The 18,331-nt window shown below is 51.1% G+C and overlaps 1 protein-coding gene across 1 annotated transcript in view; it reads right to left on the bottom strand.

Annotated features, from left to right (window-relative positions):
- The window catches only part of RIMS3 (regulating synaptic membrane exocytosis 3), a 33,652-nt gene extending 16,116 nt beyond the window's left edge, over window positions 1–17,536 (bottom strand). Inside the window, exons 1-2 of the mRNA XM_011377959.2 lie at window positions 17,241–17,536; window positions 1,439–1,613 (exon numbers count right to left, since the gene is read on the bottom strand). The gene's annotated coding sequence lies outside the window, so the exon portion shown is untranslated. The remainder of the gene's footprint in view (window positions 1–1,438; window positions 1,614–17,240) is intronic.
- Window positions 17,537–18,331: the final 795 nt, after the last annotated feature.

Raw genomic sequence — 18,331 nt, 5'->3', positions numbered from 1 at the left:
GGAGAGCTGATGAATGCCTGGAAGGACCCAGCCCGGCTGGCCATCCCCAAGGGGATAAGAAGAGCCAGACCCAAAGCACTGGACCCAAGGTCTTAGGGCCTGACTCCTGGTATTGGAGTCCTAGGTAGGTAGTCTGGGAGAGTTAAGTATCAGGACACAGTGGGATTAAGATGCATACAGATTCTTTGTGGCACCTGTCTGGGCCTTGGTTTCTTTATCTGTATGTAAAAATGAATGGGTTGGATTAGGTGATCTCTGAAAGTCCTTTTGACTAGGAGAGCAGAATCTGTGAATACATACTGCACTGGCAGGCTCAGAACTGGGGTTCTAGTTGCTTCCCTGGTAGCCAGTCTAGCTCATGAAGGGAAAGATGGAGAGACAGACAGAGCCAGCTACCTGGCCCATGAGGAGGGAGGCCCTACTGCACAGCAACCCCTGAGCTGTCAGACCACAGGGATGGGAAAGGGGCAGCAGGCAGAGTGGTGAGGGGCCAGCAGAATACAGAACACAGCACCTAAAAGATTATTAAATGAACTACATACTTTCCACAAAAGCCACTTCAACAATTTCTTGCCTCTGAGGACCGTCCCTTTCCCAGCCCAGTTCAAGGCACCCCAAGGAAGGGAACTCTGCCCAGACCTTGCTGGGTCATGGGGACCTCACTATCAAGTTCTCCCTGCTGACCCCACTTTACGGCTCAGCAGCATCTATGACTACAGCTCAGATTCACCCCCCAAGGAGGAGGCCACTGCCCCCATTTCTATCAAAGCTCTATGCCAGCAGATACCTTCTAAGTTCCCCAAGGAACGAGCTTAGTGTTTTCTTTCCAGTCCTCAATGTTTGGCCTCTATCGTGGGGTCTCAGTACCCTAAGGGTTCCCCAAACCTTCTACAGAATCCTGACAACAGCAGGTCTTGGGGCTCTGTCAGGCCACCCTGGGCTCCTTTGACCAAGTGTCCAACCAAATAATGAGCTTTATGGGAGTCAATGAGACCATCCAAAAGCCAAAGATGAACCCAGCCACCTACCTTCTCAATAGGGAAGGCGAAGGAATCTATCACAGGATGATGGACTGTTAGGCTGGAAGGGGTGGCAAATAACTGAGGCTCTAACCACTTCTCCCCATCCTCCAACCACAGCAGATATCACTAATCTCTCTCTTGCCGATTGAGGCAGATTTAACCTCAGAATCCCTCCCAGCACTGTGTTCTAGCACCAACTGCTGAGAACCAGCTCAGGAGTTAAAACCAATTTGCCACCCCTATTCCATCCTGAGCCTTTCATTTTGCAGAGTAGTAAATCAAGGTCCAGAATGAGAAGGAGACACACCCAGGGTGACCAAAAATGTTGGTGAAAAAACCAGAGCACCAACCCAAGTCTCCTAACTCCCAGGTTCCACATCTCCTCACATCTCGCCTTGAAGAAAACCCAAACTCACCGAGCTGATGAATATGAGAGCGGTGTTCCACATCACAGGGGCTGGGCCCCTCCTGATGACACTCCCTTAGGGCATTGACACAAGGCTTCAGTTAACTTCTGCTGAGACACTAGTTTTCAAGAAAGGAGGTGAGGCAATCAAGGTAGCTCCCAGGAGGAGGTGATGTAATAAGAGTCTGGAAGGAAAGAGGGGAGGTTATAAGAAGGGCTAAAGAAGACATTTGTCCTCAAAGGCTTCCGGTAGCTTATGGAATAAAAAGACAGACTTTCTAGATACCCGTGTAACCTTGAGCAAATCATTTCAGCTCTCTAATTTGCTGCTTCCTCCTTCACAAAATCCTCTAAACTCTGGGTCCCCTAATCTGAACTTCAACGTCAAGCTGCTGGTGCTGAAGCCCCACCCACAACTTTAGGACTTTTAACACAGGAGGGACTCATCCAGGTCCAAATGCTAAGGAGCTCTAGACCATATTCTTCCTTCCTCTGTCCTCCTCCTGACTAATGGGGTCCGTGTCCCTCCCCAGAAACTTGGTTACATGCACAGCAGTCAGGAGTGTGGAGGAGTGGCACTCCTGGCTCCAAGCTCAGCCAGTCATTCAGTTTCTCTGAACCTCCATTGCTTTTCTATAAAATAAGTCTACTGGCCACCTGGACCCAGCCCGACTCTCCAGGCTAAGATAACAAGGAGCAGGAAAGTAAAGTGACTAAAAGCACACGCTTTGGAGGCAGAAGACTTAGTTCAAAACCTAGATCTGCCACTTACAAGCCATATGAGACAGCGCAATTTCTTTAACAAACCAAGCCTACCGGTCCTCATCTCTAAAGTGGGAATAATAACAGCCTTAAGATTCTTAGATGAATATTATAAAATAAGGATTGGTACATGCTAAATGCTCAGTTGGGCAATTACATTACTACTACTCATAATGGTACTTTTGTAAACGGTAAAGGACTGTACAGGTGTTAGTGCTTACTGGCCTGGATTGCACACCAGGTGCAACCACTTGATAGGAAGGCTCAGAGATCAACAGGGTCAGCTCTCACTCCAGTCCGGTGTGCTTCTACCCGGAGCCTAGGATTAAGTGTGGGATCTGGGTCCCTGCACCTCTCAGTTGGAGTGGGAGCTGCCACGTAAGGCTATGCCCTTCCTTGCCAGCATCTCAGTTCCTGGCCCCTCACTGGATGCTGGGCCTGGAATTTAAGACCCTGCCCCGACCCCGATCCAGTACCAGGGCTGCCCACCACATCACGCATGCCACTCTGTGCCTGTGTCAGAGGCCAGTGCCTACATCCACAGAAGGAGAGAGGGGTTCCCTTGCCTACATCCACAGAAGGGGAGAGGGGTTCCTTTTCCTCCTCAGGGACACACAGGTGGGTGACAGGGCTGGTATGTGATGGGGGAGGTAGGCTGGGCTGAAGGAGTATAACCAGCCTGAGTGGGGAATACTGGGCCAGCTCCTTTCCTGGTCGTGTAACCTTTAACTCCCACAAAGCATGCTCACACACACACACTACACTCACAGGAAGAGACATAGGGCACAGAATTTCAAATGCGTGATCACATACCATACAGACTCACACTGATAATACACATAAAGACACAATCACATGCATACACAGATATGTCCACACACCTTCAAGATACTCATCCACACAAAGGCACATAAAAGCAGTCATGTGGACAGCCACAGGCCTTCACACACCCACGCATGCTCACACCCACGCCATTGCCTCAGCCTCTGCCTAGCCCAGAGAGGACGGAAGAGCCTCATCCCTTCAGCGGGCAGGGAACTGGGAAGTAGCTTACCCAAATCTGTGAGTTCCCTTGGCCGAGGCACATACACGAGCTCTGAGCAGGCACTTGTGTGAGCTTGAACACACACATACTCATACACACTCCAGCCCCCAATCTCATGCTCCTGGCCCCCATCTCAGCAGGCCGGACAAAAGAGCTCATCGGTGAGGTTTGTGGTGAGGAGATGAGAAGGCTGGCAGGGAGCAGCTGCTGTCACCATGGCTACCGAGCTGACCCACTTCTCCTCCACCCAGCCTGGCCCACCCAGCCCAGGCAAGGGAGGACAGGCAGCATTGGGCAGGGGGGCCCTCTCCCATCACACACAGTAAAGGGGTGGCCCTCTGAGGGTGTGGTAAGGGATGAGTTAAGCATTAAACTGGCTGGGTCCTGCATAGGAAGGCAATATCCAGACCTCCCTTGAGGGGAGCAAGGTGCCAAGGAGACGGCACCTGCAAGACCCAGCTCCTTGTCTCCCCCAGCATTGGGGCCTCTGGCCTCAGGGACCCACAATGGTCATGCACTTGCCCTGGACACATTCTTATACAGTCCTCACAGCAAAATGGAGAGAGGGGTGGCCAAGCCCAAAGCTGAGCCCCCCAGACTCCAAAGACTCAGGATACCCAAGGGTAAGGCAGACCCAGAGCTGGGTGAGCCCTGTGTCCTGTTCAGAACAAGATTCTTGAGGTCAGGGCTTGTCCTTCCCGCTTGGACTGGGGGCTGCTAGGGGCATGGCCATGCCTTCTATCTTTGGACAGGGCTGCTATGTGTCTTCTCTCAGCCAAGGGGCTCTTGAGGACATGGCCATGTGTCTTCCCTCAGAACTAGGGACACAGAGGAACAACAGAGCCCTCAGATAACTCAAGTTTTATAAGGAGATAGGTCACAAAGCAGAATGAATCACTCCTGTGTGACAGCCTCCCGTAGCTCCCCATTGCTTCCAGTAGAAAGTAAAAGCTCCTCATCAAGACCCACAAGCCAAGTGACCCAGCTCGTCCCATGCTTTTGCCCCTCCTCTGGATTCCAGTCACACTGACCTTTTTGTCACTCCTCAAAAGTACCACTTTGTCAATTGTCTGCCTGAAATGCTCTTCTTTAGCTGCCCTCATGTTCTGTGGCCCCCAGATTTGTGTCATGCCATCTTTGCCTGCCTGATCCATACGCATCACTCAGTCCCAGTTTGAATGTAATTTCCTAGGACAGTCTTCACAGACAAGGTTAGTCCCCTACTGTGCTCCCCCAGACTCTGTACTGTTCCCACATGTGATGGGTTGAATTGTTACCCCACAAAAAAAGATACATTGAGGTTCTAGCCTAATATCTCAGAATATGACCTCAGAATAGGGTCATCACAAATGTGACTACTTGAGGTCACACTGGAGTAGAGTAGGTCCTTAATCCAATATGACTGCTGTCCTTGTAAGAAGATGGCCTTGTGAAGACAGAGACACATAGGGAGGACACCTGTGTGAGGATGGAGGTAGAGATTGGAGTGATACAGCAACAAGCCAAGGGATGCCAAGGATTGCCAGCTGTCACCAGAAGCCAGGACAGAGCAATGGAACAGTGTCTCCCTCAGAGCTCTCAGAAGGAATCAATCTTGCCAACACTTTGATTTTGAACTTCTAGCCTCCAGAACTGCAAGAAAATAAATTTCTGTTGTTTGAGCCATCCAGTTTGTGGCACAGGTTACAGCTGCCCTGGGAAGTGAATACACCGATGTTCCTAACTTATTCAGTGCCTGTCGTCCACATCCCACTCCCTGGCCATGAGCCTGGAAACAGGAACCACATCATCTTCACCCTGAACTCCCAGTGCCTGGCACAGGTCTGGCACATTATAGGGCTCTGTAAATATTTGTGGAATGAATGAATGGTGATCTAAAATAAACATGGAATCAATAGTATTTATAGCTGAATAGCAGAATTGTGAGTCATTTTTATTTTCTTCATGTGACATATTGTGTTTTCTAAAGTTATCACTTCAGAAACTGTATTAATTATGTATGTTATCATAAAGAACAAACTAAAACACATTTTTTTCATAAAACATACATTAAAATAACAGACATTTCTACTACTGCGTGTTTTGTGAAGAGGGAAAAGTTTTGCTATATGCTTGATAACTGCTTTTTTATTGATTAATTGATTTCTCCTCATGTTGCTAGAGTGCTTTCATGAGTCAGATTTAGAGTTTGAGCTCTGGGGTCTCGTGGTACATAGATTCTGGGCAGGAAGGGTCCATGCAGAATATGCATGCTTCTCAGCCATCTCTACCATCCACTGCTTGTGGGATCTGGGCAGATGTGGCACCTGTCACCTAACAGGGGCTGCTAGACTTCACCTAACAGGGGCTGCTAGACTTTGGCACTTGAGAACACCATCGGCCCAGGCAGAAGGTCACTCCCAAACAAAGCAAGCTCCTGCCCTCAATGAACACACTGTCCAGTGCTTCTCAAACTTAAATGTGCTCAAAAAATCACCTGGGGATCTTGTTGAAATGCAAATTCTGATTCCTTGGGTCCCAGATGGAGCCTGAGATTCTGCATTTCTAACAGACTCCCATGTTGCTGGTCCATGGACCACCCGAGGCACTGAAAGGTAGAGATAAAATATTCTAGTTGTTCTGCAGAAGGAGTGATGACCAGAGAAGGCATCAAGGGAAAGTGCATTGCACAGCATCTCAAAAGACAGGTGGGATTTGGAGAGGTAGAGTTGGCAGGAAAGTGGTGGGAATTCCCTGGGAAGATCCAGAGAGAAAACTTTATGTTCAGAGACAATGCCGTTGGAGTAGAAGGTAAACACGACTGCGAAGAGTGGGCTGGAAAAGGTAGGCTGGGAATAGCCAATGAAGGGCTCTGAATGCAGAACTAAGAGGTTTGGCTTTAATCTTGAAGGGAGCGAAATCCGACATAACTGAGATGTAATACATTATAGAGATCAATCTGACACTGAGCACAGAATCAGAAGAAAGCCTGACAGCAGGAAGAACAGTCAGGAAGCAGGTAAGGGCTGCATTGCTTCAGATAGTGCAGGTGTAGAGGAAAGAATGGCCAGGAGTCATGGGAGGGTTTGGGCGGGTGGGGGAGCTGGCTAGAGTTAATAATGTGACAAGTTTGGAGAGAAGGAAAAAAAAAACAGAATTCAAGGTGATTTATAGGAAGGGTGGGGGATGAGAGGTGACATCGGCTGAGCTAAAGGTCTAGAGAAAAAAATTGGCTTAAAGGGAATGATTCCCCGTTTTAGATATGATAAGTGTGTGATGATATTGCAACTCCCACATGGAGGTGTTGGGCAGGTAAGCAGACGCACTGGAGCTCAGAAGAGTATTGTGAGTGGGCAAGATTTGGGTATGTTCCCCAGAGGAAAAAGTGGGGTATGGAAAGGAAGGAGAATGCCCAGAGAAGAGTACAGAGGGAGGAAAAAGCGAGGGGTAATATCCACAGTTAGGGATAAGAGGAAAGTGGAACCCACCGAAGTGGGGCGAATCAGCAGTTAAAAGTAGGGGAAGATGGCATAAGGTGGCCAACCTGGAGGCCCCACCACACCCTGACCCTGAGACCAAGAAGAGGCCTGCCCAGTCCAGGATGCAGGAGGGAGGCCAGGGAGCACCCTGACTCTCTCTTAGGGGTCAGGGGAAGCCCAGGTCTGAAAAAGAGCACAGTGTATATGGAAAGCAGAATTTGGACTGGTAGAGAAAGGGACTAGATCCCCCAGAGAAGGCCAGAGCTGCAGCAAAATCCCCAAAGCCCTGTGGCTCCCAAGCACTCATTCTAGCTCAGCCCAAGCACAGGAATGGCAATCCTCCCACTCAAACACACACAGCACTTGCACACCCACATGACTACAGAAGCCCCAGGGCAAAGCAGAGAAGGTAGGGGGAAAGGTCTTTGGAGCAAAGCCTTATTGCTGGGGAGTATATACTTTATCAACCCACTGGGACTATTTTAAGAGTGAGCAGGGACTACTAACAATCGCACAGAGACCACAGGTGTAAATCAGGACTATCCCTGGTAAACCCAGCAGTATGGTCATCCTAGCCCTGGGAAATACTGGAGCTCAACAAAACACCCATTTGGTCCCTGTTCCCCCTTCCTAGATGGGCTGGCAGAACTGACAGACAGGCTAGAAGGACAGGCTAGCTCATCCTCGGGGGCAGGGCCCCTGCTGAGGGTGCTGGTGGATGGGGAAGTCTCTCTCCTCCCTGCCCCACTGCAGCCTGAGCGCCAACGCCCCCTTCAGGGGAGACGCAGCAGCACCAAGGACAGCGGCCGGTCGCGCTGCTCCTTGCCTGCCTGGGTTTTTTACCAGGGCTGCTGCTAGGCCGGATCAATATTTCATGGGTGTAGGGGCTCGGGTTACCAGCTCCGCGCCAAGCCGGAAGGCGCCACCCACTCCCGCCACCAGCCTTGGGGACCCTCCTCGGGAACTCAGAACACCCGAAGCCCCAGCCCAAATAGACACCGCCCTCAACGTATTCCGAATTCCCAGCGCAGCCCACTGTCCACCCCCAATCCCTTTCCAGGGCACAGAGGCCTGCGTGCACACCACATGCTTTCAAGTGGCCACTCAGACACACCACATAGCCAGACATGAGCTGTACAAAGCCGACGACATACACAAAACAACAGGCACACACCACACCCAGCAAACAAGCCGCCTAGACACACAGCACGCGCGCACATGCGCGCGCGCGCGCACACACACACACACACACACACACACACACACACACACACTATATGCCTCAGACACATTACATGGAGATGCATTCACCATAGACCCACATGCACATCACACACAGACATTTGAGATACCCTGTCACTCATGCTGCACAAAAACTCCCTCACAGAGAACCTCAGACATGACACGAAGATGTCTTTATCATAGACACACACGTCACACACCCACACATGCATGCATGCACACACACACATACACACACAACATGATCTCCGAGAGACCCCCAGACATATCACTCACAGTGACATTCGTCATAGACACACACACATTCCATGCACATATACATATAAACTTAAACTCTCACATGCACAACATACCTTCACAGAGACCCTCGGACATTCACTTTAGATAGTCCCACACTATCCAGGCCTCCCCACCCTCCTGGAGCCCAGGCCTCCCCTCCCACTGTGGACATGGGACTGGGGAGAGGGCAGGCAGGTCTTGGGCCCAATGGATAAATCTTGTGTCCTCTGAGGCTTCCTGGGGTTGATGCTCAATCCCCAGGAGCAGGCAGTCAGCAACACAAAAAGGTGGGGAAGCAGGGAACAGGTGAAAGGGGACCTTTGAGACCTCAAAGCCTCCTGGCTTCACTGTCCCTGGGCCCCATGTTCTGGGGCATGAGGCTCTGGGGACAGCCTGGCCATCACCCACAGTCCCTGGAACTCCAGGCCTTTGGGAGGCCCTGACACCTGTGTTGTGCAAAAGAGACGGGGAGAACTGTGGAGCCTGCAGCTCCCGCTCCTCTTGGGAGTGTCCAAACCCTGCCTCAGAGATGAGGGGGCACCCTTCCCCATCCAGATACCCCAACTTCAAGAGCCACCCCCCTCAAACAGGCTGAAGGGACAGTGGCACAAATTCTCCTGTCTGCAGGACAATCATGGCAGGATTCTCTGAAAGAAAGCCAAGCCAGGGCACAAGGTGAGGAGAGAGAAGCGGGCTGGCACAGCACAAAGAGATGCCCAAAGTTACCAGGTAGGTGGGAGAGACCTTCAAGATTATCTAGGCCAATGGTTCACATCTCTATCATCCCCGTACCACTTCCCAATTTTGCATCATCTACATAACACTGACCTCCCTCAACGACATCTGCCAAATCTATATACTCCTGAGGTGCTCATTATTTGTTTTCTCAAAATTTACACTTTCATATGCATTTACTTTAAGTAGAAACTCTGTGTTACTACTATAAACAGGAAGCCAATATCACTTTTAATACATGGAAAATGACAGTAAAATAAAGTTGGTATTAACAAAGCTATATTATTAAATTTTAGCTACATGGAACTGCCAGTCAGGATCTCTTTGATGGAAAGGAGAGGGTGGCAAGTATTGGAAAGTTGTTAAAGATGCACTAGCACTACACTGACACTCTCCCTGGGACAATCTTGGATTTGATAGAGCTGAAAGAAAACCAACTTTCTCACTATGTGATTCAATGTCGTGCAAAGGCAGGCCCAGGAGCCACTGAGTCATCTCAAGTATCAATGAAGGTACCACTCTCCATGTTGGGAAGCTCTAGGCTTGCCCGCCTTCTATAGAAGGTTGGGCACAGTGGCCAGCTGGCACCCTGCTGCCATGGTCCATTCCGGTAATAATAATCCTTAGAAATTCCTCAGTTCTTTCCTATTTACAAATCGCCCTTCCACCCACTATCTAATACTAGACCCACAGCAGGAATTATCATCCCCATTTTTTCATGAGGGAACTAAGGCTATGGAAGGTTAAGAGACTTGTCTACAGCAGCAGTCCCCAACCTTTTTGGCACCAGGGACAGGTGCTTCTGTGAGAATCTAATGCCCGATGATCTGAGGTGGAGCTGAGGCAGTGATGCTAGCGCTGGGGAGCGGCTGCAGATACAGATGAAGCTTCGCTTATTCACCCACCACTCACCTCCTGCTGTGCAGCCTGGCTCCTAACAGGCCTTGGACTGGTCCGTGGCCCAAGGTTTGGGGATCTCTGGTTTAGAGGCACACAGCTACACAGGATTGATCCACAAGCAGGAGACCCTCTCTCTACCCGAATGACTTATCTACTCCACCTTCATCCATCTGTCCCACCGTTGGGAGCCCTTGCTCTGGACTGACCCTCGTCGGGCAGTGGGGAATAGAGGGAGGATGGTAGGTGGTTATCTTCCCATGAGGCCCTCACAGTTCCAGAAAACAAATGGGCAAGTGTATAAGTAGCTGAAGTTAAGAGAGGTTAAGAGCTTTTACTCTGGAGTCACACTGTCGTGTGTCCCTAGCTTGTAAATGCCACCTCTCTGATCCTCAGTTTCCTTGTCTGTAAAATGAAGATAATAATAGTACCTATCTCAAAGAGTGTGAGGATTAAGTGAAATAATGCACATGCATAGTGTCTGGCACAGAGTAAATGCTCGAAAATGTTTAGTGCTAGAGAAGTATAAAAAATAGAATTAATGTAGGTAAAAAATGACTGATAAGAGTAGGCATGGTACAGTTCTTCGCTGAGGAAAGGAAATGAGCTAAGTCTTTGAGGATAGGTAGGATTTTAGAAGGGAGAACTATCCTAATGGCTCATGCCCTTCTCCTCCCTCACTCTAAGGAGAAGTGAGAAAATTCAGGGTCTCATCTTACCATCTCTCTGCTCAGGCCTCTGAATGACACTTGAAAGGTTCTTCAGAGCCTGCCTGGGCAGTGCTGCCTCAGGATGAGACTCCCCTTTAAGTCACAATGCCCAGTCCGTTTCCTCTAGGTGCTATCCAGATGGAAGGTTGGAATTCTAGATGTCTTTTGAAGTACTTTCCTTGATAACAAAAAAACCCTACGTTCTCTAAGGGGGTCAAGAACCATGTTTGCATGTCTGACTTTATGATCCTTCCCAGCAGGCTGCAGTTGAGTGGACCAGGGTGGGCACCTGACCCACTCAGCCAATCAGACTTTTCGTCTGTTAGTTTGGACTTGGACCTGTCAAACCCTTGGTTCTATCTCTAAATACGCCTGGAAATGAGGGGCACAATACAGAAACTAATAGTGGCCCAGAATATGGAAAAGCAGAGAAAACAGTTTGTGGAGACAAAGGTAAAGGTGGCCAGCAAGGTGCAGAGAATGGCTGCTTCAATTTCTCCTGGTCTACAGATCCTGCTTCCCAGAGGCTACCAATTTTTGGTCCCTCAGTTCCCAGGAATCCCTTGTGTCCTTGTAATAAACCCCGCTGTATTACTAAAGCTGGCTTGAGTGGGTTTCTGTATACAAGCAAAGACCTAATTAAGACAGGGGAGAAGCTGGGAGCTGGAGACACAAAGATGAACAATCCTGAAGAAAAATAATCACTGTGCCTGCACTGGAGGAGCTCAGTTTAACGAGAGACGAAGAGGAAGACATGGAGACTCCATACAGATGCAGCTGAGGGAGGTGGGCTAACTCTGCCTAGGGAGGGCCGGGAGGGTTCCTTAGAGACTTCACAGCAAAGGTGGCAGCTGAACTGGTTTTGACAAATAAAGGACTTTCTCCAGAGAGACAAAGCAGGGGTGGGGAGGCATCACAGGCAGAGGGAACAGCAAGTGCAGAGGCGCAGAGGCACAAAACAGCTGATACGCTAGAGGAACTGCCAGGAGTTCAAAGTGTGGTAGGGGAGCAGGGGAGACGAGGCTGGAGAGGCAGATCACAAAGGGCTTTGAATACCATGCTGAGGCCTTTCCTGTCAGCAATGGGGAGCTACTGAAGTATTTTAAGTACCAGGGGTGACAGGGTCAGTTCTGTGTTTTAGAAAGATGGCTCTGGTATTGTAATGAGAAAGGATTAGAGAAGGCAGGAAGACCAGAGGATGCTGTAGCAATGATTCATCTATTCCTTCATTCACTGAACAGCTTACTGTGTACCTACTATGTGCCAGGGCTAGGCAAAATGGTATTCCTGACCCCATGGAGTTCACAGTCTAGCGAGAAAGAAAGACAAAGGAAAAGCAATTCCAGTGTGATGAGTACCATGAATAAGTACAAGGTCCTATGGAGGGGGATGGTGTTTAGTTTCCGGTTTTTAGGCTTTGCTGCAGAAATGGCGTTCAAGCTGGTATATACAGGATAAGTAGGAGTTAACAGGGCATCAGGAGGAGGACTGCATTCCAGGATGAGGGACATGTGTGAAAGTTCTGCAGCTCAGGGAGAAGGAGATGCAAGATGATACAAAAAGGTAGGCAAGGACCAGTTCATACAGGACCTCGCAGATTACATCAGAGTCTAGCTTTTATTCCAAGAAGTCTTGGAAGGGTCTTAAGCAGGAAAATGGTATAAACATTTATGTTTAGAAGATCACTCCAGCTCCAGTGGGAAAATGAAATCAAGTGAGGTAAGAATAGAAATGTAAGGAGACCAGTTTAGGAGGCTGTCGCAGTGGTCCAGGTGAGAGCTCATGGTGGCCTAGGACGGGGTGGCGGGCAGGGAGAGAAATGACAGATTCCAGAGAGATATTCAGGAGAACTAACAGGACTTGCTGAGGATTGGCTGTGGGATGTGGGGGTGAGGGAGAGGGAGGTGTCCAGGAGAACTTCCAGCTTTCCAGCTTGAGCAAGTGGGTGGATGGTGGTGGCAGAGATGAGCTGGGGACATTGGAGGCAGAGCAGGTGCTGGCAGGCGGAGCTGGGGACCTGGGTTTGGACCTGAGGCTGATTGCGAGACATCTAAATGTGGCCCAGGAGGCAGTTATACCTTCAGGTCTTGAGCCCAGAAAAGGTAATTAAAGTCAAGAGAGTAGATGAGAGTATCTGTTAGTGGGGGAGAAGTGTGCGACGGGGCAAGAAAATGGGCCGGGCAGCTCCGAGGAATCATGGTAGCAGCAGGGACTGGGGCAAGAGTGACTAGGAGCTCTGAGCTTGAAAAATCAGAACGATGAAATCCAAAGGTTACTTCCTTCAGCCTTTGGGAGACATTTGGACTTGGTTCCACCTTTCCCGGCCAAGCACGACGCCTCGGCTCAGGCGCTTCCCCGCTGAGACAGCCCTCCCTTCCCCACAACACCCTCCTCCTTGGCAAACTCCAAGTTGCCCCTCAGACCCAGCTCAGGGGCCCCTTCTCATAGCTGAAGACTTCCCTGGTCCAGGCATGTGCTCTGCAGTCCAACAACCTGGTTTGAATCCCAGCTGTGCTACTTGATGGCTATGTGACTTTGGCCAAGAAATTTAACCTCATTTTCCTCATCTATACAATGGAAATAATAATAGTACCTACCTCATAGGGCTATTTGAAGATGAATATGTAAAGTGCTTAGCAGAAAACTTAGCACACAGTAAGCACTAAATAAATGTTACTATTATTAACATCCCACCCACCCCGGGACAGTTAGTCATGTCCTCCACCTTATACCTCCTCCACTTGGGAACTATTTGCAGGTCTGTGTCCCTCCCTGTCTCCTCCTACCCCCACCCAATTTGCAGGGCTATATAATATGTAGGGCCCAGTGCTTAATGAAAATGCAGGACCCCTTATTCAAAATTATTCAGAATTTCAAGATGGTGACAGCAAAACATTAAACCAAGTGTGGGGTCCTTCTAAGCGCAGGGCCCTGTACAACCACAGACTCATGAAACCAGCCCTGCCCTCACCCACAGCCAGCCCTGGGCCTGGCCCAAGTAGGTGTTAGCCCCCATGCAACAGAGTAAAAATGCTAACTAACATTGAGATAGAGTTTTGTGATCTCCATCTGGAATTTAATTTAATTTTATCATCCCCATAGAAAGATAATATCAATCCCATTCAATAGTTGAGGTTCAGAGATGGGGTGTGCCTTGCCAGAGGTCACCAACATCTTGAACTGGAGATCTGGGATGGGAACATAGGCCAGCCTGGTGCCTCAGCTCTGCCGCATGCCCTCTGGCTCTGCAGGTGGATTGGGAGAACCTGATCCCAAAGGATGAACTCTGTCAACAAGGCCCAGAGTGAGAGAGCTGGAGGAACTGGGACTGGTCCTCTCCCTCCTGAGATGAACCACATAAACAACCAGGTCCCTGGGCACCAGGGCTGCTGCAAGAGAAGGGGGTAGGAAAGGGCAAAAGGTCACTTCTGAGAAGGTTCTGCCTGAGGGCCATAGACCGCAGCCCACACTCTGGAAGTGGGATTCTGCCTCCTCTACTTAAAATCTCTTAGGGGCTGCCCTTGGCTTCAGGAAAATTCCCAAATCTTTAGTATCCTGCTAGACCAGGGAGTTTCGGCCTGGCTGTGCTGACGCCTGCCCACTCTCTACCCTCTTTCTAACCCTGCTGCCCTTCTCCCATCACACAAGGCCTGTTCCTACCATCACTGAAGCCTTAGCACACACTGTTCCCTTTCCTTCACCCCTTCTTCTTTGCCTCCTCAACTCCTTGTCACCCTAGTCTCCCTGACTCCCTTCTTTCAACACACGTCACCTGCTCTGGGCCATCTCCTGGCTAGAATGGACCTTCCCAGAGGCAGGGTCCGCCTGGCTCACAGAGCTTGGTACATCAGGTGTCTGAACGCATCGCACTCAGCAGGGAGCGGGGTCTACACTCTTTCTCCCCTTCTCTCCACTCCTCCCACTCCTACCTTCCTTTTTTTTTCTTGTCCAGGGCTCCTCACACCTTTTCTTGAGCACAAGGTGTGAGAAACCCAAACCTGCAAAGGGAAGAGAATCATCATACACTATGCACACCCTCCACCTGCCAGCCGTGGGCTGGGTGCCGGACATCCAGTTAGTACATTTAATCCCCCAAACACCTTCATGGGGGTAGGGCAGTATGGGTGTAAATTATTCCTATTTTCCGGAGGAGTGTGAGACTACCTGCTTGAAATGGTAACAGAGCCTGTAAGTAGAGGATGCGGCATTTGAACACACGTCTGCCTGCTGCCCAAGTACCTGGTGTCTGTGACTCACCGTTCACAGCCAGCTCACCTCCAACCAGGGAGCGACTGTTTCTCACCCGTGCCCTCAGTTCACACACACCCCAGGCAACACAGTCCCTCTGTTAGATCAGCAAAATACCAGTGTAGAGGCCAATGTAGAAACCATTCCTTCCTTGGATCAACAAAATGCCAGTGTGGGAGAAATACCTCCAGGTCAGCCAGACACTAATCAGGGAGACATCCCCACTGTCAGCGAAGTGCCCGTACAGGTGGCACACCTGGCATCCCCAGTCAGCAAAAGGCCATTGTGAGAGATATTCCCCTATACCACCCTCTGCCCAGGCCCATGACGTGGGCTAGGGGTGTACAGATAGAGTCCTTCAAGGTGGTGCTCCCAGGGTGGGGGAGGCAACATAGCTGGGGCTGCTGCTGCTGCCTGGGGAAGAAGGCTGTGGCTGGGGAATGGGGCAGACTCGGTGAGAGTTCTCACATGGCACTAATGAAATCAACCACCAGCCTGTGCCCCCCCTCTCCCGAGGGACCCTCCAGGCTCCAGCTGATGCAATGCCCAGGCCGGATAATTGTTTTCTTCCTTCCTTAAAGGGCCAGCTGCTGTTACAGCTGCATACATAATCCAGACCCCGGACAGACCCCGTAGAACTTAGTACCTGGTTAGGGATGGGGGAAGCACAGAAAGGAGCACCTCAACCCTGGGTTCTACAGAAGAAAATCCAATTAATGTCCAGAGACTAGAGGTGTCTGTGAGCAAGAAGGGAGAGAAAGATAATAACACAGAGACAGTGGCCCACGAGACCACATGCCCAGAGGGAGGGACCTTGGTCCCTGCTGGTCCTCAGCACCTGACTCCTGCTTGCCTCTCCTGTCAAGTCCTTGGCACAGGAATTGGTGGTGAGTTCAGCAGCTATCTTACCGAGCTCCCTGAGTGCTAGGCACTGTGCTAAGCAGCCTAAACCCACCATTTTATTTACTCCTCCCAGCAGATCTAGAAGGTTGGTCTGTTTTACTAAAGGAAGCTCAGGGAGGGGAAGTGATTTCTTGAATAGCAACAGCCAGAAAGTGGCACCAACTGGGTCTGAAGCCAAGTTTGCCTAACTCAGGGCTTCATATCCTGCAGAGGGTCAAGTAGGTGTTGAACCACAGGGCTGGAGGTCCCTAAGCCAGGCAGCCTGGCACAGAGGGCAGGGAAGGGGTCTGTGGGCCCTAAACAGACTCTGAAGGGCATGGTGCTTGGTTTAAGCACAGGTTTCACAGATCCCTTCCCTAACCACCAACCCCCCAAGAGAATGTCCCATTAGGCTGCCCACATGCCCTTAGGGACAGTTGGCAGCTGCCTGATTACAGACTAATTGGTGGCTGGCAGCAACTGTGGGGCTGGCTAGTTAACCCCTTGGTGACCAGGCCTATCCCATAAAGGCCCTCTCCCACCACTTCAGGCTTCAAACCCAAGGACTCTAAACTTAAGTCATCGCAGACAGAAGACAGGACCAAAGAGGCAGCAGCCTTCCTCTCCACACCCAGGCAACATCCCTGGAGCTGGGGTTGGATACTGACATTCATCCAGGCTCCCTAGCCCCGTAGGGCCACATCTAAACGGCTCCCAGGTGGCAGTGCCAGCCAGCACCCCTGTTCTCTGGCCTTGGTTATGGCATTGCCAATCACATCCAGGACCACAGGCGCTATGGGCCCTCCCTGCGTTTTCAGGCTCAGGATACTGGGAACCCACTCCTCAAGACTGGGCTGTCCAGAGAAGGTGATGTGGGCGTGGGTTCAGGCGGCCTGGAGGCCAGCCAGTGAAGATACACTCTCTTGAATGAGAAGGTGCCCAGGTTGCTCACCAAGGGTCTTGCCAAGCCTCCATGAACCTTGGACTCCCCACCGTGGATTGACCAATTTGCCTTTCCCAGCTTCCCAGAAGCCCCCTCTTCCCATTCTAGGGCTGGAGTGAACACCACCCCTTTTCTTTCATGGAGTGGGGGGTCCTCTAGGCACCACAATGGTGTCTCACAAGGAAGAAAGAGTGGCTGCTTCTCAACCAGGGCACGGGCAGGACAGAGAAAGGCAGGCTGCCTTCCAGCTCCCTTTCCAGGAGGGATTTTAAGCACTTTCCAAAAATGCCATGCGAGGCAATGCTGTTGAAGACCAGGGCCCCAGATGCTCTGAGCGTCAGCAAAAAAACTCAAGACTGTGGGGTCCCTTACCCCATTTTCCAGGCTTCCTCAAACACCCCATGTTCCCCTGTTATACCTTAGCCCCCACCCCAGAGCCATCACGCACACTATGCTCATTCCCCGGGCTCCCGCCCCCCAGACCCTGCGCGCTCAGATCCCTACGTGGCGCCTCCCGGCCGGAGCCCCTCTTCTCTCCCCGGGTGGTCCCCCAGACCTCCGCAGCCCCATCCCCACGTCCACTCCCAGGCGAGCAAGGCCTACTGACTTACCCGGAGGCGGGGCTGGGGTCCAGACAGGGAGGGGTCTCCGCTGGCGGAGGCGGCTTTGCGAGGCGGGGCAGGTGCTGCCCCGGGACCCCGCCCCGCGGACCCGGCGGTAGGCGCGGCCCGGTCCCAGGCGGGCGGCGGACTCCGAAGGGGTAGGGACGCGGGGCGGGGAGGGACCGCGAGGGAGGTTCACGGGGGCATCGCCCGCCACCGGGCTGGGCAGCTCCGCTCCGCCCGTCTGCGCTGCCGGCTCTGCAGCCGCCACGGTTCTCAGCAGCCGCCGGGTGCAAAGCCCAAGCCCTGGCTGGCGGGAGGCGAAGAGGGAGGCGGGGCCTGATGGGGGCGTGGCCTAGGTCAGGAGGGTGGGGCTACTGAAGGGGCGGGGGGGTCTTTGGTGGTGGGCGGGGCCTATGGGTAAGGCCAGAGTCTGGGTTTGCCTGGTTGGAGGCGACCTACGCTAATAAGGCCTCGAAGCGGTTGGGGTCTAGAAGATGGCTCAAGCTTCTCCATATCCCTAGGACACTACTGCCTCAACACCTCGTCCTCCTCTCCACCACATCCTCTATATGTTCTTTCTCATCCTTTCCTTTGAGGCGCCTCACTGGCACCGCAGTACCCCTGTTTCACCCTGGATCAAATCTAGGAACATTAGATAGTGAAAGAAGGGGAAAATGACTTACGAACACCAAATCCAACTTACAAATGGAAAAACTGAAGCCCAAAGAGGAGAAAAGACTTGCCCCAGTGCCTGCTATGAAGAAAAAAGACTTTATAATGTCTCTTTCAGACAAAGAGTAAGGTTATAGTGTCCTTTCCTTAGACTCCAGTTAACCTCCCTCCCCTGCCCTCTAGAGCAGTGGTTTTCAACTTTAGGTGATTTTGCCCCCAACCCCCACCCCTGTGAACATTTGGTAATGTCTGGAGACATCTTTGGTTTTCACAACTGGAGGTTGATACTGGCATCTGGTGAGAAGAGATGAGGGATGCTGCTAAACATCCTCCAATTCATAGGATAATCCCGTGCCAAAGAATTATCAGGCCCAAAATGTCAGTAGTGCCAAGGCTGAGAAACCCTGCTCTAGGACTTGGCATCA

Source organism: Pteropus vampyrus, unplaced genomic scaffold, assembly GCF_000151845.1.
Source record: "Pteropus vampyrus isolate Shadow unplaced genomic scaffold, Pvam_2.0 Scaffold326, whole genome shotgun sequence".
NCBI classification, from domain to species: domain Eukaryota; kingdom Metazoa; phylum Chordata; class Mammalia; order Chiroptera; family Pteropodidae; genus Pteropus; species Pteropus vampyrus.
This window is presented reverse-complemented; position numbering and strand designations above follow the sequence as displayed.